We start from the raw sequence: 18,816 nt of genomic DNA on the forward strand, positions 1-18,816 counted from the left end.
CTGGTGGTGGGAGAAGGGGCTGACCACAAAGGAACAGTATAGTGAAAGCGTTAGACTGATGAACTCTGCATTTGCATTGTCGTGGTAGTTACATGACTGCATTCACTCATCAAAACTCATAGAACTTTATACTGCTTGCACATACAGTGAATTTCCTTGTATGTAAATTAAAAAGTAAATGAACAATGTCTCATGTAAATGTCCATCAACAGAGGTAAATTATGGGCCACTTCACAAAGGAATAAAATATTTCTGTTAAAAAAGAATAAGGTAGGTTTGTATATAACAGCAGAAAACATGTGTAAGGGAGAAAAGTAAGTTGTAGAAGTAGAGGCATATGGTGAACCCAAACCATTTTAATGAATATATGCATGTGTACATTAGTAACTCTACAGAAAAAAAATAGGGAGAAATATTCTCCAAAAAAGTAACAGAAAGATATTTTGAAAGGTTGGATGATAAAGGACTTTCATTTTCTATGATTTCCATATTATAATAATGTATGGAGTTTTTAAACAAATAGATTTTTTTTCATAATGCAAAATTATAAAGATATAAAATCTGATGGCTTGAGCTGAAGCTATGCATGTATTTCCCCATAAAAGCACAGCATTTAAGTGAGTTTTCTGCGGGGCACTTAAAAATAGGTTTTCGCAATATTTGAAGTGGAAGCTCTACTCTGAATTTCGAGTCAGATTTGAAGGTAAGATTGGCAATTTCCCTTTGAGACAGAATTTGTGTTGCCAATCAGCAACTGTTTGCCAGGTTTCAAAGAACATTTTATGTAACCAAATGAAAGAGGCAAACCAATACAAGACATATCCTCTGAGCACTGGTGCATGGAAAATCAAAGCTTTTTATAGTCTCCAAACCTTAGGACTTTTAAACATTTAATGTTCTCTCAGATATAAAGTTGTCTTTTCACAGAAAAATGTCTAATCACTTTAAAACCACATCTATCTGCTACAGGCCAGAGAACTCACCCTGGCCAAGCAAGACAAGAAAATCTATGATAAACATGAGAACAATCCAACAATGAACACAGTGTCACAGTTCAACCAAACCCTGGGATCTTGGATATTTTCTTGGAACATATCACTTCCATGTAAGCCAGAATATGGAAGTTTTTATTACGATTGCACTCAGTGAAAATAAAATGGCGGTACTACACAAATTTTAAGAGTGTTGGCCGATGTTGGGCTGTAAGTGCAATAGTTTTTGAAAATGTTAATTGGAAGCACAAATTTACTCGTCAAGAGTCACACAGTTCCCAGAATTTTCCTTAATGAGAACAGCATGTTGAAGAGATACTTTTGAAAAGAAAAATGAATACAAGTCTAGAAAAATTCCTGCTTTCTGATCTACCGAGTTATTTATTGGGATTCACTGGAATCCAGTATGAGAACTCTGTAGATACAGTTGTGGTTGCTCCGCCCACCCCCAACTTTGCTCCCCCCTCCCAGGGCTGGCAAATCTCTATGTGAGTCTGAAGGGAATTCCATCGATGAGGGAGTCTGCCAAAATGGAGTCACCTTTCCTTGGATCACCCTCCACTGTAAAGGCAATTGAATTTTTTTTGGATACAACTTTTCAGATTGATAATTGGGCTCCTGTATATTTCCCTACAGATGTTCAAATGTTCACAGAAGAGCTTGTTTTAAATAGCCTCCATTTTAATACAGTTTGGTTTTAATGAATATGGATTTGAATGGAGAAATCATGCTTTCCGTCTGAAGCGTCTGAACCTTCTCCATTATGATTTTTACTTGAAGTACAAAAGGATAGGGGAAGAGAAAATAGAAAACACCCAGTTGTTATTAAAAAAAAATTCATACTATTTTAATACTGACAAAAATATTCCTTCAAAAATTTTGCATCCTACAATTTCCTTCTGTGAGCACCATGGTTCTCTCTCATTCCACTATAGATGGTAGTTTGGTTGCTCTAGTCTACTTCCCTCAGAATTCTGAAAAGCTCATCTATGCTTTTACCTTCCAATCATTAAAGAGGAAGAGAAACTGATTGATTCTTCCTTAGTGGAGAATCCATTCGGGATCAGAGATTTGATTTCAGGCCATGGTTTAAAACATACACCACAGGTGTTCAATAAACGTTTATTCTCCCTCTCTGTCTCTCACTTCCAATCCAGGTTGCATATCCAATTATCAGATCTATCAAAATAAGAGCCTTAAAATACCAATTTCATCCAGCAACTACCTTGGTCAATATTGTCCAGTGGTTCCCAACCGCCAATACAATGTAGTCTGAACTTCTCTTCCTGGCATTCAAGGCCCTCTGTAATCTGACTCCAAGCTGACTCTAGCCCATTTTTAAGACAAATTACTACTAGACCAGCCTTCGCACTGATTCCTGTCTTTTTTTTTTTTTTATTCCTGTCTTTAAATGGCAGGTCCTAAGCAAATCCTTCACTGTCCTTGAGTTAAAGCATATCTTTTGCATGAGGACTGACTACCCCACTCTTGCCTCTGCTAGGTCACAATAGCCATAGGAATAGCTGCCATGTAATTGGTGCCTCCTGCACCAATCATGCACTTTCCATACATTATCTCATTTGATCATCATAACAGCTTGTAAAGAAGGCATTTTGATCTCTATTTTATAGACAAGGAAATTGGAGCTCAGTGATATTGACTTAAGACCATGTTGCTGTTACAGAATGGTGAAAACAAGATTCTCTCTTAAGACTATCCGATCCCAGAGCCACTTCTCTTTCCCTGGCTCTATGTTACCTTCATTTATTTCTTCTGCTCAGAACCTTCTCCAGATTTATCTTGGCATCACTTATTTGGTGCTTAATCTCATACTGTCTTGAGTTGCTAATGACATGTTCACTTGTGCTTATCTTCCCGATGGGGCTGTTAGAGGACAGTGACCTCACCCTACTAACAAACCACCTCCACCAGCATCTAGCACAGTGCTGTGGACATATAACAAGGATGTGGTGGGTGCCATGGCCTGAAACCCTACATATATATTCCTTTTTGAACTGGATTCTCTCCTGGCTTCCAATTTCTGTTAATAGCACTCTTCGCTGGGGCACCTGGGTGGCTCAGTCGGTTGAGTATCTGACTTGGGATTTTGGCTGAGGTTGTGGTCTCATGGGTCATGGGGTCACGCCTTGCATTAGACTCCATGCTCGGCAGGGAGTCCGCTTGAGATTCCCTCTCCATTTCCCTCTGCCCCTCCTCCTGCTTGTGTGCATGTGAGCTCTAAAGTAAATAAATAAATAAATAAGTAAAGAAATCTTTAAAAAAAATAGCACTCTTTGCTGAGTTACTATTATCAAATGAATTAATATATCTTTCAATTCTTAGCCCATGTATCTACCAGAGAGTATGATTCATAAAGGATATTATGAGAGAGATGAGTTTTACTCTAATATCAATTTTCTAGAATTAATGAAGTATTGAATGAATGCACAGAGTTAAGTAATTCATCTGAAGAAGGATCTTTCTTTATAAACAGTCCACACTGGAATTTGATATTTTTTTCTCTAATCACACCTCAATTTCATAATATAGGGTTCATTCAAACCAAAATTTAATTTTCTACAATGCAATAAAAATGAAGTAATTTGAGATTTAAAATGTTTCATTATGGAAGCTTGCTAGTGTGAAAAATGGAAAACACATAGTTTAGTACAGATACTCTGCTCTGACTACTCTGGCTGAAAATTTCTTTAAAATGCTCTAAATTGCATTGCTTCTTGGCCTTTTGGCTAAGATCAAGTGTAAAATGCTCTAAACTGTGCAATGGTAAGTATCTCTGTTCTTTGCGTTTCTGCCTTTTCTGCAAACCGCATTAAGTCCTTCCAATGTACACTTCTTGCACGTTACCTCTTAGTAGCAAGTTCATTATGGAACTTCCAGCATTGCCAACAAGCACCGTGCTTTTTCAATGTCTCATATCTTACTGATGAACTTTGTAAAGGATCTTTACCAAGAGTGAAGATAAATAATTTTGAAAAGAGAGGTTAAGATTTTAAACTTGTTGATATGAGAATGAGTAAATGAGATAAAACCCTCGCTGAACCTAAATATTTGCTCAGGTTTGGCATATTTATTCATTTTCCTTATTTGGTGAAAAGAGAGAGAGCCACAGGGGGACTATTTCATCTTATTATAAATCTGCTACTAGACATATGCTGTGCGTATTTTCATAAAGACTTTTATTATGTGATCCTTAAGCAGCATATCCGAGCCAGCTGGTGGGCTGGAATATAAAACACATCTCTCAAAAGACGCTATTATTGGGTCAATAATATGCTAATTAAAAGGGCTTGTGCAACCATCTGTGGGATCCCCAATAGTAGAGGCTTGTTTCTAGAACCCTCAGCATTGCGGCATCTTATGTTGCCTCTAATAGTTTTACTGATGCCTGACATTCACACTGATGATGATGGGAACAACAGTGTCAGTGAGCCTAGTGGATCCTCAGCTATGTTTTACGCATAATACAGATTTACAATCATTGCACCCAACTTGGTAAACTTCAGGAGTTTCTACGGAGTCAAGTTACTCTAATGTTAATTCTATGCAGACTATGTCAACATCACATTACGTTTACCTACTTACAACACTTGTGCACAGTCAAATGGCATTTAGGTCAGGAGATGAGATGTCTGGTGTAAGTAATTAAGTGAATAATTGTGTACCTTGGGCCAGCACTTTGGGAAGTATAAGAATTTCATTTTGCAACGGGAAGTATTGGGTGAAGATGAGAGAACAAAGAGAATGAGACACTGTCTCTGATTTTGAAAATGGAAGAGGCCACTTTGTACATGGGTTGATTCTACATGGCTCTTGAGAAATGCACAAATTTCACTATTTCCATGGTAATAAAATTATTTGGAACTGGTGGTGCCAGAATACTTAAGTTTTATTCTTTTTTTTTTTAAAGATTTTAATTATTTATTTGACAGAGAGAGAGACAGCCAGCGAGAGAGGGAACACAAGCAGGGGGAGTGGGAGAGGAAGAAGCAGGCTCATAGTGGAGAAGCCTGACGTGGGGCTCAATCCCAGAACGCTGGGATGATCATACCCTGAGCCGAAGGCAGACGCTTAACCACTGTGCCACCCAGGCGCCCCGCTTAAGTTTTATTCTTGTCAAGTATTCCACAGCATAGCTCTATTTCCCTGGCCTTACCCAGCTCTTTATTTCTGTCATCCACTGCCCTCAACAGTTTTCTTCTTTCTATATTTGTCCTCTTTCAATATAACAGCACCGAGCCCAGAACACTCCACTTTGCTAAGGTAAGCTGAGGGATAGACTATGTCAAAAAGATAAAATGTCTCTCAAATATACAAAGAGTCAATCCCTGGTCTCATAGGTCTAATTAAGGGCACACTTTTCTCAGCAGAGCCGTGTAGTACTTCTGATGACTTCTAGGCCCTTTGGTAATTGATAACCTTGACATGCTTTACTAAGCTGGTCTTCGTTGGACTGTTAAAAGATTTTCTCTGGTTCTCTAATATGCCATGGCAGTAGAATGGCCATCAGTTCCCCAACCCAAATTTGCAAGTGCACAAAATCACTGCTTTGGTTTCAACAACCTGATATTAGAGACATTTATTTCTATGTAGGTAGTATAAGGTTTCTCCAACACCACCACCACCACCAAACAACAGCAAAGACCCCCCCTCCCCCGCCAAGGCCAGGATCTGAGAACACTGGGCTCTGACTTCCACATGGACACTATCAGTTAGAGCTGAGCAGGAATGCCCAGTCCCCATGGCATGACTCAGTTCTCCTTATCACACTTCATTACCTGTCTGGTACCTGCAAACATTTGACTTTGTAATTTCTGTAGAATTTGGGTAAGATACATTGCACAAGGCCTCGTACTCTTATGATTTCCATATTTGTATAAATCAAATCAAACTTGGCTTCTGCCAAGATATATGACTAATTTTAGGATGCCATTGAATGCATAAATGTGTTTGAGAGCTGATGGGGATAGAGCAGAGGAAAAAGCACAAGACAGACTGAGAAACCAACTTCTTGTCTTGGTTCCATTAGTCTCGTTTCTAAGCCTCAGTCTTCAAGTAGTCCATAAGTATCTGATTTATGTCATAAAAAAAATAAGTCCGAAAAAACCAAGATGCATACTTACATGTACTAACTGGAGTTCACCAAAGCACCAGTATGTGCCACACAGATAACAGAGTTAGTCCTAATGTTTAATTGAAGAGTATTCAGGTATTGCAAGGCAAGCCACTTAAAAAGCAAACAAACAACAACAACAACATATATATATATCAATATCAGTGCTTTGGCAATATTTTGCAAATTTAGCAGAAATTGGTGCTTTTCAACAGTACTGACACACTCTTCTACATTTCCTAACCTCCCTTGAGTTAGGTTGGCCACATGACTAATTCTGACCCCAAATTAGTGAAGGTTATTTGTGTAATTTCTTAGCTAATATGGTTAAGAGTATGTGTTCCTTCTTCACTTTCTGTCTCCCTTGCTCCCCACTCCTTCTACCTCATTTGCCTGCTTTAGGTATAAGTTGGCAGAGCCTCAAGATGGCAGCACTGGGGTTCCTAAGTCATTAATTAGAGGAAGGTGCCTGACCACATCAGATTTTGATGAGAGTGAGAAATAAGCTTCTGTTACAGTAAGCCACAGCACTTTCAGGATTCTTTGGTTATCATAGTATAATTTAGCTTTTAATGTAATAACTAACACAAGATAGCAAGGTAAATTGTCTGCCAAAGCTGACAGAAGACTGCAACTGTCATCTATAATCCATAATTTTTGTATTTATCAAGATGCCTTAATTCACTACAAGCATCATATTAAGCTTACATTAAACTTATGAATTCTTAAAGGCCTCATTGCTGTTACTGATAGTTTTTGTAATATATTCATGTTTCAAATTATAAAATATACTAATAAAACACTAATCAATTCTGTTCCAGGTATTAGGGCTCCATGGAAAATTCATGTGGAATAAAAAGGATTCCACTTCTAAAAGTGTTGGGAGATCAACTAGACTAGATGATACGAAAGGTTCCATAAAATAATAAAATTCAGTAACAAGTTCCATATTACCCTTGGCCCAACAAAAGGAACACCACTGCCTTGAAGCCACAAAGAAGTAGAAATCATTTCTGAGAAATTCATGAGATTTCATTGGTTTCATATCCCCCAGGTATAATAGATACGAATTCCCAGGAGCTGTAGGAAATCCTAAAAGGATGGATGAATCCTGTTATTTTTTAAATTCAGTTTTTAGAAAAGGAAGATGAGGCTATGAATAATAGAACTCACAGTCACGTGTGAGGCTAAAACATGGATTTAGAACATGGGGCTACACTTCCACGGCTCAACTCCATATGTCAGGATTTTGATATTGTCTGTGTTAGTTATCTATTTCTAACTAATAAATTCCCTCACATTGAGAGGCTTATATAATGACAAATGTTTTATTGCACAGTTTCTAGGGGTCAAGAATTCAGGAGTGGCTTAGCTGGAGAGTTTTTGGGGGTCAAAAATTCAGGAGTGGCTTAGCCGGAGAGTTCTGGCCCGGCAGGTTCACACTGCTGGCAAATTGGTGCTGAGCGTTGCAGGAGACGTTTCTGATCCCCTCCATGTGGACCTCATGACTGACTGTCCTCATGATATGATGGCTGGCTTCCTCTTCCCCGACAGAGAGCAAGGTGGAAGTCATATTTTTTATGACTTAGCCTCGGAAATCACACTGTCATTTCTACAATATCCTATTAGCTACACAGGTCTGTCCTCTTCAGCATGGGAGAACACTACACAAGGGTGTGGATACCAGGAAGTGGGAATCACTGGGCACCATCTTGAAGGCTGGCTCCTACCTAGTTCTCATTAAAGAGGAAAGCCTTATCCACAATTAAGCATGCAGAGTGGACACTGTTCAAATTGTATTTATCAGTAAGGAGTGAAATGTCTCTCCAAATATGTTCACCTTAATCATGCTTTTCAAGAAATGTCACATTTTAAGGAAAACACTGGAGAATTTTCAGGAGAATTTTGTTGGCCTCCAAACAATAGACTTTCTACTGGAACAAAAATAGTTAAAAGGAACCAGAAACATCTTGTTGACATAGTAAGTCTGTTATTAATCTTCTTATGTACTGATATCCAATTAAAACAAAGAAACTTTTCAGCTTGGCTGAACACATTATGTACTTTGCTGTTCTCATTCCAACAGAAAAAAAAGGCAGCATGTACTGAATTTCCTAGAGATTGGAACTTTAAGGCAGGATCTAAATATCACAATAAATAAACAAAATAATGTACCCAGGAAAGTATATAAAAAAGTTCTAGTTTAAGACAAAATATTCTTTTGGGGAAAAAACATAATCAAAGTAGTTTCCTCTTTACTTTTTCCCAACCATTTTTTTTTCAGCTGAATATTACCATTTTTTCCTAACTTCATCCATTTATGCGGCTATTAGATTTCCAAACACAGGAACCTAATGGGACCCCAGAATCATTCTGAGCTGACCATCTTTCTTAGAGCAGCTTCCTGCAGCCTCTTCTTAGGACTACATGATTGCTATCCAAATGCTATCTCTGGTTTGTCATGGAGCAAGGTTAGGCTGAGTCTTCACAACTGGAGGTATTAGGACTTATTCTGTCCTTCTGGACAGAGAAACCAGAAAGCACCTGGACTTCATCAGGGGGCCATGGGCGCTACCTCTGAAAATAAATATCATCTCACCATTTCTGACCATGGCAGTGGGCTTAGCTATCAACAGGAACCCAATTTTATTATAAATTAATCAACTGATTTCCTATTAGAGAAAAAGGGCTGAGAGGGAAGGAAGCTAGGAAAACATCTCTGTAAAGCTCTGCTTCAAGATGCTGAGGCCAAGAGCAGATCAGATGGAACCAGGAAAGGCACTGTGGGGAAATCAGATGAAGCCCATACCAGTGAGGAGGGAAGTAAAAGTGGTGGCTTCAAGCCAAAAAGAGGCTGAAAACAGATGGCAGAAAATTAAAGCATCTGATTAGGCTGGAGATCTTAGGTGGCTGTCAACTAACAAATATAAATGAATTAGAGCGACTTGGCATATAAGAAATAGTGTTGAGAAAAGAAACCAGTCGTGCTTAAACTCTAAATAATTGTTGACCATATTGTGTGAAATTTCATGCATTTGTAAATAAAGATTAATTACACTAAAGAAATATAAAGTGGAAAATAATAATAATTATCTGGAAGAAAATTTCTAGGTAATTGTAACAAAACAGGGGTTAGGGCAGAGGAAAGATGTGAAAGTGTACTAGAGATATTATCTTGTTGAATAAAGAAAGCAATCTGTAAAACAGTATTACTTTTAATATTGTTCTACTTTTGTATATACAAAGTATCTAAATATATAAGGCAGAAAAAAACTTGCTAGGACACACGCCAGATTTTTGAAGTGGTAACTGAGAGTACATTTGTGCACTTCCATATTATTTAAATTTTAAAAAATTCCCCTTTTAAAACATACCCTTTGTAAATAAAAACTTTAAAGAACAGCATTTCTGCCCATGGGTCCTGTCCCTGTGCTTTAATAAAAACAGCTTTTTGTACCTCCCAAAATTAAATAAATAAAAAATGCAAATTTCCCCAAATATATTTTTAAAGTATGGAATCTCTTATTTTTTGACATTGATATGCTGATTATATGCTTCCTGCATTTTGTAAGTAAAACATGTCACAGTTAATATCAGACATTGCGGCTGCCCTGGAGTCCGCTGTGATCCCCCTTCAAGAGGAACTGGCCTTTGAGCTACAAGGAGTACAATTAATGGGCAGCCTTCAGCTGTTACCTCATTGGCGACCTCCTTGGTCTGAGCCAAGGCCAAGCACCTTCCTCTTGGGCAGTACCAGCCCATGACTGAGGATGGTGCAGGCATGATCATCTAGGGCCTTGCCATTTCCTTCTAGAAAGGCAATCTTTGCTCCCAAACTTCCTCTTGGGTTTGTCTCAACTTTCTCAGACCTGCATCATGGTTTGAGGGCTCTCCCTCCCTAGACCTGCTTCCCCTTCTTTCCTTTCAGTTTTCAGATCTACATACTAGTCAAAGACTTTTCCTGCTCCTTCTGGCTCCCTTCTCTCTTTATCTTTTAAAGTTATTACCCCCTACCCCATAAGACTCTTGCATTTCTAACTCTGTCTCAGCACCTACTTCCTGGAAGATCCAATCAACAGAGACATCTTTTGGGGGTTCTATACACTTTACAGGGACTCTTCTTTTTTTCTGAGAACTCCTCTCTCCATCCCTACCCCATAATCCCTTGCCAAGCTTTGTTTTCACCATATAGGTTTGTCCTGACCTTACTGTTGGTGTCGGGAACAGACACACAAGCCAAGCCACACCAGTTACTATAGCAACGTACAACAAATTCTTCCTGGCTTCCCCTTTATGTCGTGTATGCTGGCTCGAGTAGCTTTCTATTACTTAGAACCACAATTCTTAACTAATATATTCAATAATTAGGTCCCTCATTTCTAGAATACTTGTGCACTTTTATGGAGGTTCCTGAAAAGCAGGCTGAAAAGTATGTATAAAAAATATCATTTGCCCAGTCACAGTCATCATAAAATGACAAGTCTAGGTCTTTAAGAAGTTTGACCCCAAGAAATGAGAACAGTATGATGCTGGAGAATGAGCACTGCTTTTGACTCTGAAGACCCAGTTTTGAATTCTAGCTTTGCCATTGACTGGTTTTGTGATACTTGTCAAGACACTTCACATTTCTGGGGCTTGGTTTTGTGATTTATAAAATAGAGTGATTTTAGACTGGCTTATTTCTAAGGTCCTTTGCAACTCTATAATTCTATAATGTGCCTCACACGGTTTCTCTGGAGACTATGACAGTGTCTAGCATGTGATACGCGCTCAACAAATATTTTCTGAATTGAATAAATTAATAAGAAAGAACCGTAAAGGAGTCTTTAGAAGCAAGTAAATGAAAATGTGTAATCATGTAGGCAAAGGAGTCTGATTTATTTTTCTTTCTTCTTTAAACTTGTTTGTAGTTTCTAAGACTTTGCTTTCTTCGTTCTCCAGCCCAAGCCTCATCATGCAGTATTGCAGCTCTTCTTGCAAGCACTCTCATCCCTGTCACTACCTTCTCCGGCTAAATCTGAACTTGAGTCCCTTCTCCTATCCTCCTGTCCTATATCAGGTTTGTTGAGCAAGTGACATAGAAAGTACCATGCAGTAGTTATATTCCACGTACTTGTTCATTATCGGTCTCCCCCAGTTAGAGTGTTTCTCCACCAGGGCATCGATATTTGTTGTGTTCACTGCTGCATCTCCAGTGCTTACAATAGTGCTCTGCACTTAGTAGGTCCTTAATACAAATTTGTTGATTGAATAAATGAATGAATGAGTAGTAATTCTAAATATGGTTTTGTCTTTCAGAAAGCTATTTAGCTTGAAGATTTAAATATGAAAATTTTGGTATAGTGAGTACTAGGAGAGGGGCATTTGAATTTTAAATAAGGCAGGAGACATTCTAGCAGAGCCCTGGAACAAGTAAGGGAAAGAGCCATTCTTTCACTTACTAAGTTCCCAGTTCCTGTTTTGGGCTTCAACATAGTCCAGAACAACATCAAGTGCAAAGGCCCTGAGGCAGGAGCAGTCCTGGTCCTTTTGAGGGACAGTATGGAGGTCTATGTAGCTAAAATGAAGTGAGTAAGGTAAGATTAGAAGGTGAGGTCATGGGGAACATGGCAGATGGGGCCTGTAGGCTATGCGGAGACTGGCTTTTACTTAGTGAGGTGAGAAGCTGCTACAAGATCTTTTGTGCAGAGGAATGACATGGTCTGAATTATGTTTTTAAAAGGCAATTTTGGCTGCTGTGCTAAGGAAAGATGACGCAGGAGCAAAGGCAGGAGCGGGAAGACCAGTTTGGAGATAATACCATTACTCCTGTTAGATAAATGTTCTACAGTCGTTCCAAAGCCACTTAGCCACTATCTCCTTCTCACACTGGGTTACTTTACGTTTTCTTTCCTTCTTAACACCTAGTTGGGAATCTTGACACTGAGGCGTCTAATGCAGAAACTTTTTTTTACAACTCATGGCAGAGCCCGTTGACTTTCCCCTGCAGCACCTTTCGAAGCTGTTGCCCTTTCTCCATCTCACAGCCACGGCTCGTTTATCACTAGGCCAGTATCCTCCTGACGGGCCTTGCTTCCAGTCTCGCCCCTCCCAACATGAATTTTTTCCAGAACCAATGTGATCACGTTCATCATCAGCTTCTCTGTTTCCCCACGGAAGTCTCTTCTGCTTGGCAGGGCACACAAGGCTCTTCCCCAAGTAGCTTCTGCTTAGCCGTTCGGGTTTGGCCCTCACCGTGGCACACATGTGTCCGTCCTATTGCCCAGCCTCAGGGGAAGCCTTGTTCAAAATACCCTCCCTGCTAAAACTGTGATTTCGTAGGCCTTCGACTTCATTTCCCCTTCTCCCTTTTCCTCCTCCTCCTTTTGAACGTTACAAAGCTCCCTCCGAGACTTGGCATAGCCAGGGTTAGAGTGGGCAGTTTTCACATTATATGCTCACAGTTCTGACCCCATCCTAGATGGGAGTTCATTAGGAGGCAAGAATATTTCTTATGGCCACGTTTTTGTTTCATTTTTGCCAGCCCATAAGTTGTATCCAGCTACGTCCCCACACCAACTTCTATCTCCGCTCCTGACAAAGGCAGACCTGCCTTGGGTCTGGAGTCAGCTGCATTAACTTAGAGGCCACCTAGTATGAAACTACGCTCCTAAAACTGAGCAAAGCGACCTCAGTAGAAAATTCAACTATTAAGTGTGCCATCCGAAGCCAGGGGACAGTGGCAGGAGAACAGCCACCAGCTCCCGGTGGCAAAGTGTGTGCCCATGTATCACAGCAGAGTGGTGAGTTTCACAAACAGGTTCCCTGGAGAAGCATTCGGGCACATTTACAGCATGTTACTGTTTCCTCTGTACTAGATCTTACTAACATTGTTGCTTTGCCTGCGCACAGCCTCCTGGAGTTCATTCATACTTGTTTTACAGTGTGGCTTTTTAGTTATTAGTATTCAGTGAGGTGTAGTAGTGACATTTCCTTTTCTAGACCCGTTAGTATGGTATGGGCACTTCATTTATCAGTGCAGTTTGTCTTTTATTGTCTGCTATATGCTAGCATTCCATGGCCAATATATTTATTAGATATGTAATTGAGCTTTAAAAGTACAATTTCAAGGGTTAGTAACGTATTACCATATATCTAGAACTTATGATTTCATATATTATGTAAATATATATATGAATAAAATAATACCTTTGTTCACTCTCTGAATAATCAAACATACTAAAAATTTTATTTTCCCCAAAATTTCTTTGTAAAATTAGATTGCATCATATACATGTACATATCTTATATTCTGCCAAATAAGATATTTTCTTTGTGCACTTGCATATAATATCTGGCATATATAGACCAGGTATTCAAAATGCTTATTGAATGAGTAAACAAATTAACTACTATTTATATATTTTGTAAAATAAAAAATGGTCTCTGGTTATTTCAACTTAAGTTCCTAGCAACTAAGAAAAACTAATATGCTTTGAAATGTTCTTCAGAGATTAACTTCCTCATTGTTTTACTTTAACTTCTTAAAATATAAATGTTTACTGACTATCCATGGATTAAAAAAAATCATAGCTTTGTAGAACTGGCATGTCTCCCAGAGATCATTGAGCTAACTATTCCATTTTAAAGAAGAGAAAACTAAAGATCAGAGAGGTCACTTAACTATCCAAGGTCACACAGCTAAGGGGGTAGAAGTGGCGCCAGAATCCAGTTTTCCAGATTTTCAACTCAGTTCTTACTTCTATTCCAAGGTTGAAAAATACATACTGAAAAATCTTTTCAGAACAAATTTTCATTACTTATAGTAATAGAGTCAGCGTGGCAAAGATGATATTAAATTATATATCATTTTTTAAAGAGCATACAATTTTTTTGTAATATCTAGATCATTAAATAAGAAAATGGAAAGTAGTATTTTATTATACTTCTAAAGATTTGCTTATTTGTTTGAGAGAGAGCGAGCATGAGTGTGGGGAGGGGGAGAAGGAGAAAATCTCAGGCAGACTTCTCACTGAGTGTGGGGCTCTACCGCATGACCCTGAGATCATGACCTGAGTCCAAACTAAGAGTCAGATGTTTAACTGACTGTGCCCCTGGAAAATAACATTTTAAAAGGAACTAGAAAGTTCTGGTTTTAATGGTACCCAACACTCCTGCTTCACCAATGTAATGGGTGCCTGCAATGATGTGTATGGTAATTATTCCCCAAGTTTTTATTTCTTTTCATATTTCATATTCAGCAAATATTTGTTGAATGCCTACTGCATTTCAAGAATTGTTCTAGGACTTGAGGATAGTGAAGCTTTTAAAAAGCCAAATTTCCTGCTCCCATGGATTTTATTACTCAGTGCTTTTTGCAAAGTAAGACCCACCCAATATGAATGTATCACTACACCTCTTCCTTGTTATTCTCAAAAGAGTAAAAACACAATGCTCTTCCAAGCATTTTCCTTATAGGTTATGTTTCGTCCTGACCCCTTAACCATCTGTTCTGCACCCTATCCCTTCATTTGTTCACATGCACACACACACACCCAATGCACACCCACATGCATACATATGCACACACTCGCACCAGGGGACAGACTTTTACACCTTCTGACAATTTTGAAATTGAGAATGACTAAAACCTTCTCCCATCTTTAGACTTTGGGATTCTACTTAGGTTGTTGATATCCAAAAAAAGCCATGAGAGACATTTATTTCTTCCCAAGGATGTTATAGAATGTTGTTGCTATTTTGTTTCCTCAGAGAAATGAGGTTGAAATTTTCTCTGAAATGGGCATCTCAGGTGGGTAACCTCCTGGGTTTAAACCGATACTATTTTACAGGTGTCCAATTCTGTCCAGCCCTCACAGGCCTCCTGCTCTGAATGGCCTCATTCAAGGAAGAATACACACTGGCTGGTGATTACTGAATGTGGGCCAGGCAGGTAGCCAGTGCACAAGACCCAGGGCTTTTGGGGCAAGGTGGCTTGAAATTATTCCAATTAAATAGTCTAATTAAAACTTAGTGGCTTACTTTAACCTTTGTGGTGTTGTCTTGACCTTAAAAAAAAAAAAGGGAAGCCATCATAACAATCTTGGGGACTACTTTGAGCTTGCAGAGTGATCCAGATGAACAGCTGAGTAAGAATTAGACTACATGTCCCAAGGGGTGCCTGGCTGGCTCAGTCAGTAGAGCATGCAACTCCTGATCTTGGGGTTGTGAGTTCAAGCCTCACATTGGGCATAGAGCTTCCTTAAAAAAAAAAAAAAAAAGTCCCAAAGAATGAGCCCAAAGGAACAGAGTACCTGCTTTTATCCCAGTTTAGTATATCTAGCCCAAGAGACTTCACATGTTTATTTCCACGCAGAAAGTGACAAATTTCAACCTTTGTGAATCTGGAATTTACCAGTAAGGGCAAAAACACATCCATGCTTTCATGAATATCTACCCAGCACTGCCATTAGAAACCTTATGCCATGAAACTCTGACTCACCCATAATGTTTTTTTTTTTTTAAGATTTATTTATTTGTGTGTGTGTGTGAGAGAGAGAGAGAGAGAGAGAGAGAGAGAGAGAGAGAAAGAGCAGGCACACGACTCACGGGAGGGGCAGAGGAAGAGGTTGAAGCAGACTCCCTGCTGAGCACTGAGCCCAACGCAGGGCTCAATCCCAGGAACCCAGGATCCTGACCTCAGTGAAAGGCAGATGCTGAACCGACCAGGCCCTCAGGGTGCTGCACCCATAATCTCCATGTAGGTAGAGGACCATGAGGAGTGTACAGTGACCTGGATGTAGATTGTTGGTAGTAGTAACAGCAACAATAACAACAAACACGTGGTGCATATACCACTTGCCACACACGTGCCATGCACTCTTCATATCCTGCGTTCACTTTTTCAATCCTCAGGACAGCCGGAAGTGGTGGGTGTCCAGAGGTGAAGTACCCTGTGCAAGCTCCCACAGGGAAGCTGGGGTTGAAATCCAGGCAGTCTGGCTTCCTGGTACTCTAAACCACTACGTGTCACTGCCATTAGCCGCCTCCCCCTCCTCATTTTGTTCCCAAGTGACAGGATGACATACAAGAGTAAACAGAGAGGCACAGGGCACGGCGAGTGGAAGGAATGTGTCATTTGGAATCAGGGGGCCTTTCCTGGCTGTGCCCTTGCACCCCGCCATCTAATCTGAGTCTGAGTTTATCTTTGTCACATTTCTGATAATGGTAATCTGCTCTACCTCATGTCAGAAAATTATATAAAATATTTTAGGAGAAAGGCCATTAAAATGTTTCTTTAGAAAAGCAGGATACAAAATGGTCCATTAAAACGGCATAAAAATGCAAAAGCAAAATCTGTCTTTCAGGGGAGGGATTATGGGTTCTTTTGTTGTTGTTGTTGAGTTTATTTTAGATCATTCTAATTTTTTTCTTGTAGTTTTTCAGCTTTTTAAAAAATTTCTTCAATTAACACGTACTCATTCATCTGTTCTTTGACTCAGCCAACAAGTATTTATTTACTTCTGCTATAGACCAGAAGATACTGTTTTGAGGTTAAAAAAAAAAAAAGAAAAAAGAAAAAAAAACCCAACAAAATATTTTGATATATGCACACAAGTCCACAAATACTATCATGTGATACTCAAAAGTAAAAACGTCACATGGTGGAGTTAAGGGAATTTTTTCCTTTAAAGCTCTGTCTTTAACAATGTTTCTATGTTCACTTTTGAAATCAGAAAAAAATTTAAAGTCTTAAAAACAACTCCAAGTAGTTAAGAGAAGCAAGATCTTATGGGGGATAGCTTTTCCCCAACAACACTGGACAAATGATGTGTTGCTTAGATATTTTCAAAATGGCAGACAGAGAAGTCACCCACACAGCTTTCTACCAACTCCAGATTAAGTGGCGGCAAACGTCGCCGGCAACAGTCTGGCTACATAGCTGACATGATTAACTGAATCGAGCAGACACTAGAGGCCATGAGGAATATTTCAAGATGACAAAGAGCTCAGAATTGGATTAGATTATTCTACTTCAATAATATAGATAACATCTCCATGTCTGGAACTGAAAATTACAGCCCTCCCATTGGAGCCTGATAGTTTTACATACAGTGGTGGGAGGCTTGAAGGAAGAACAGAAACCAGGAAAAAACCACACAGATAATGCTCCTGATTGCCAACACCATCTCTGGCCTCATTCCAGTCCATTCTCCACATTGAGGCCGGTGTTTTACAAAACACAGATATGATCATGTTATTCCGAGGCTGAAAATCCTTCAATGGCTTCCTACTGCTTTATTTCCCCAGCTGTTTTCTTTTCATGGCCCACAAGGACCTGAATCATCTGGCTCCTATCTCTCCATTCTCTTTGGGCTTCAGCTATGCCTCCTTCAGTTCCTGGAACTGCCAGCGCCCCTTCCTGCTCCCTCTGAAACCTGCCCATTTTTTCCTCTCTCTCCACTTCCTGTCATTTGCCAGGTGGCCCCTTAACTTCCTCCTCCTTGGAGGGGCCCTCTCCAAACTCTCCTCGACTAGGGCACGTCTCTTCCAGTATGTGCTCTCTCATAACATCAGGCTATTTTCCTTCACAGCCCTTATTACAATGTTATAATTAAATACCCATTTGTGTGATTGTTTTATTTCTGTCTGTCTCTTGGTTAAACCACTAGCCCCACGAAGCAGAAACCACCGGCCATCCTGCTCCCCAGTGTATTCCTAGAGCCTGGCACAGTGCAGTACTCATGACACTTGGCGACTAAGAGGATGAATAAATGTTATTTACAAAAAGTGGCAAAATTTCTACCACTGTAGCAGACTGGCTAGATGCTGACTTCTTATATCTTGCCTTCCTGGCACTCGGGGGCATTTCTCAGCCTCCCTTCCTGCTAGCTGGGTTCTGGGGGCCTGTGACCATGCTCTGGCCAATGGACGTGTGCAGACAGATGGTTGCCCCTTTCAGGACTAGCAACATCACATCCCACACAATCTTCTGGAGCACTCTTTTCCCCAGCAGTGTGGATGGAAGCTAAGGACTCTGTCTGAGACTCCGGGGAATCACCTAGGGGAAGGAAGCCAGGGCTCCGAGTTTCTTCTTGGATGAGGGGGACCACCACTATACTGGGCCTGGCTTGAGTGAGAAAATGAATACTTAGCTTATGCCACTCTGATTTGGGTTTTTACATTTTTTATTTTTTAAAAATTGGTTTCATTTGAGTACAGTTGACACACAATGTTACATTGGCTTCAGGTGTACAACACGGTGATTCAACTCCATATAGTATGTATGCTCACCAGACCTGTAGCTACCCCGTCACCAGACGATGCTATTACAATACCACTGACTACATCCCCTAATGAATAAGTCATGGGAATGTGTTTCGGGTTTGTTTGTTTTTAATTACAGTGGCAAGGGTTAATGACTCTGATGAATACAATTGCTTACATCACTAAACTGTTCCTCAGTCCAGATATGGAGTAAAGCTAATGACACTGAGGTGGACTAGTGATGTAGCAAAGTGTTCTCCCCACTAAAGTTAAGATCCTGAAGTGCCACCTTTGAAAGAAGATGTCAATGAAAGAAGAAGTAAGGAGTTTAAAATTAGTGCTGCTGAGCACTTCCCCTCACATCTAGGTCAAAGGAAGGCAGTTCGGGAAGTCTAGGATGCAAGGAAGAAAAAAACATACAGAAGAGACCTAAATGTGTTGGAAATG

The 18,816-nt window shown here is 39.7% G+C and overlaps 1 protein-coding gene across 2 annotated transcripts in view; it reads right to left on the minus strand.

The window, feature by feature from the left end:
* SCFD2 (sec1 family domain containing 2) overlaps positions 1 to 18,816 on the minus strand; it is a 426,762-nt gene that overhangs the window by 139,297 nt on the left and 268,649 nt on the right. The window lies entirely within an intron of this gene.

Source organism: Ursus arctos, unplaced genomic scaffold (genome assembly GCF_023065955.2).
Source record: "Ursus arctos isolate Adak ecotype North America unplaced genomic scaffold, UrsArc2.0 scaffold_9, whole genome shotgun sequence".
Classification (NCBI taxonomy): Eukaryota; Metazoa; Chordata; class Mammalia; order Carnivora; family Ursidae; genus Ursus; species Ursus arctos.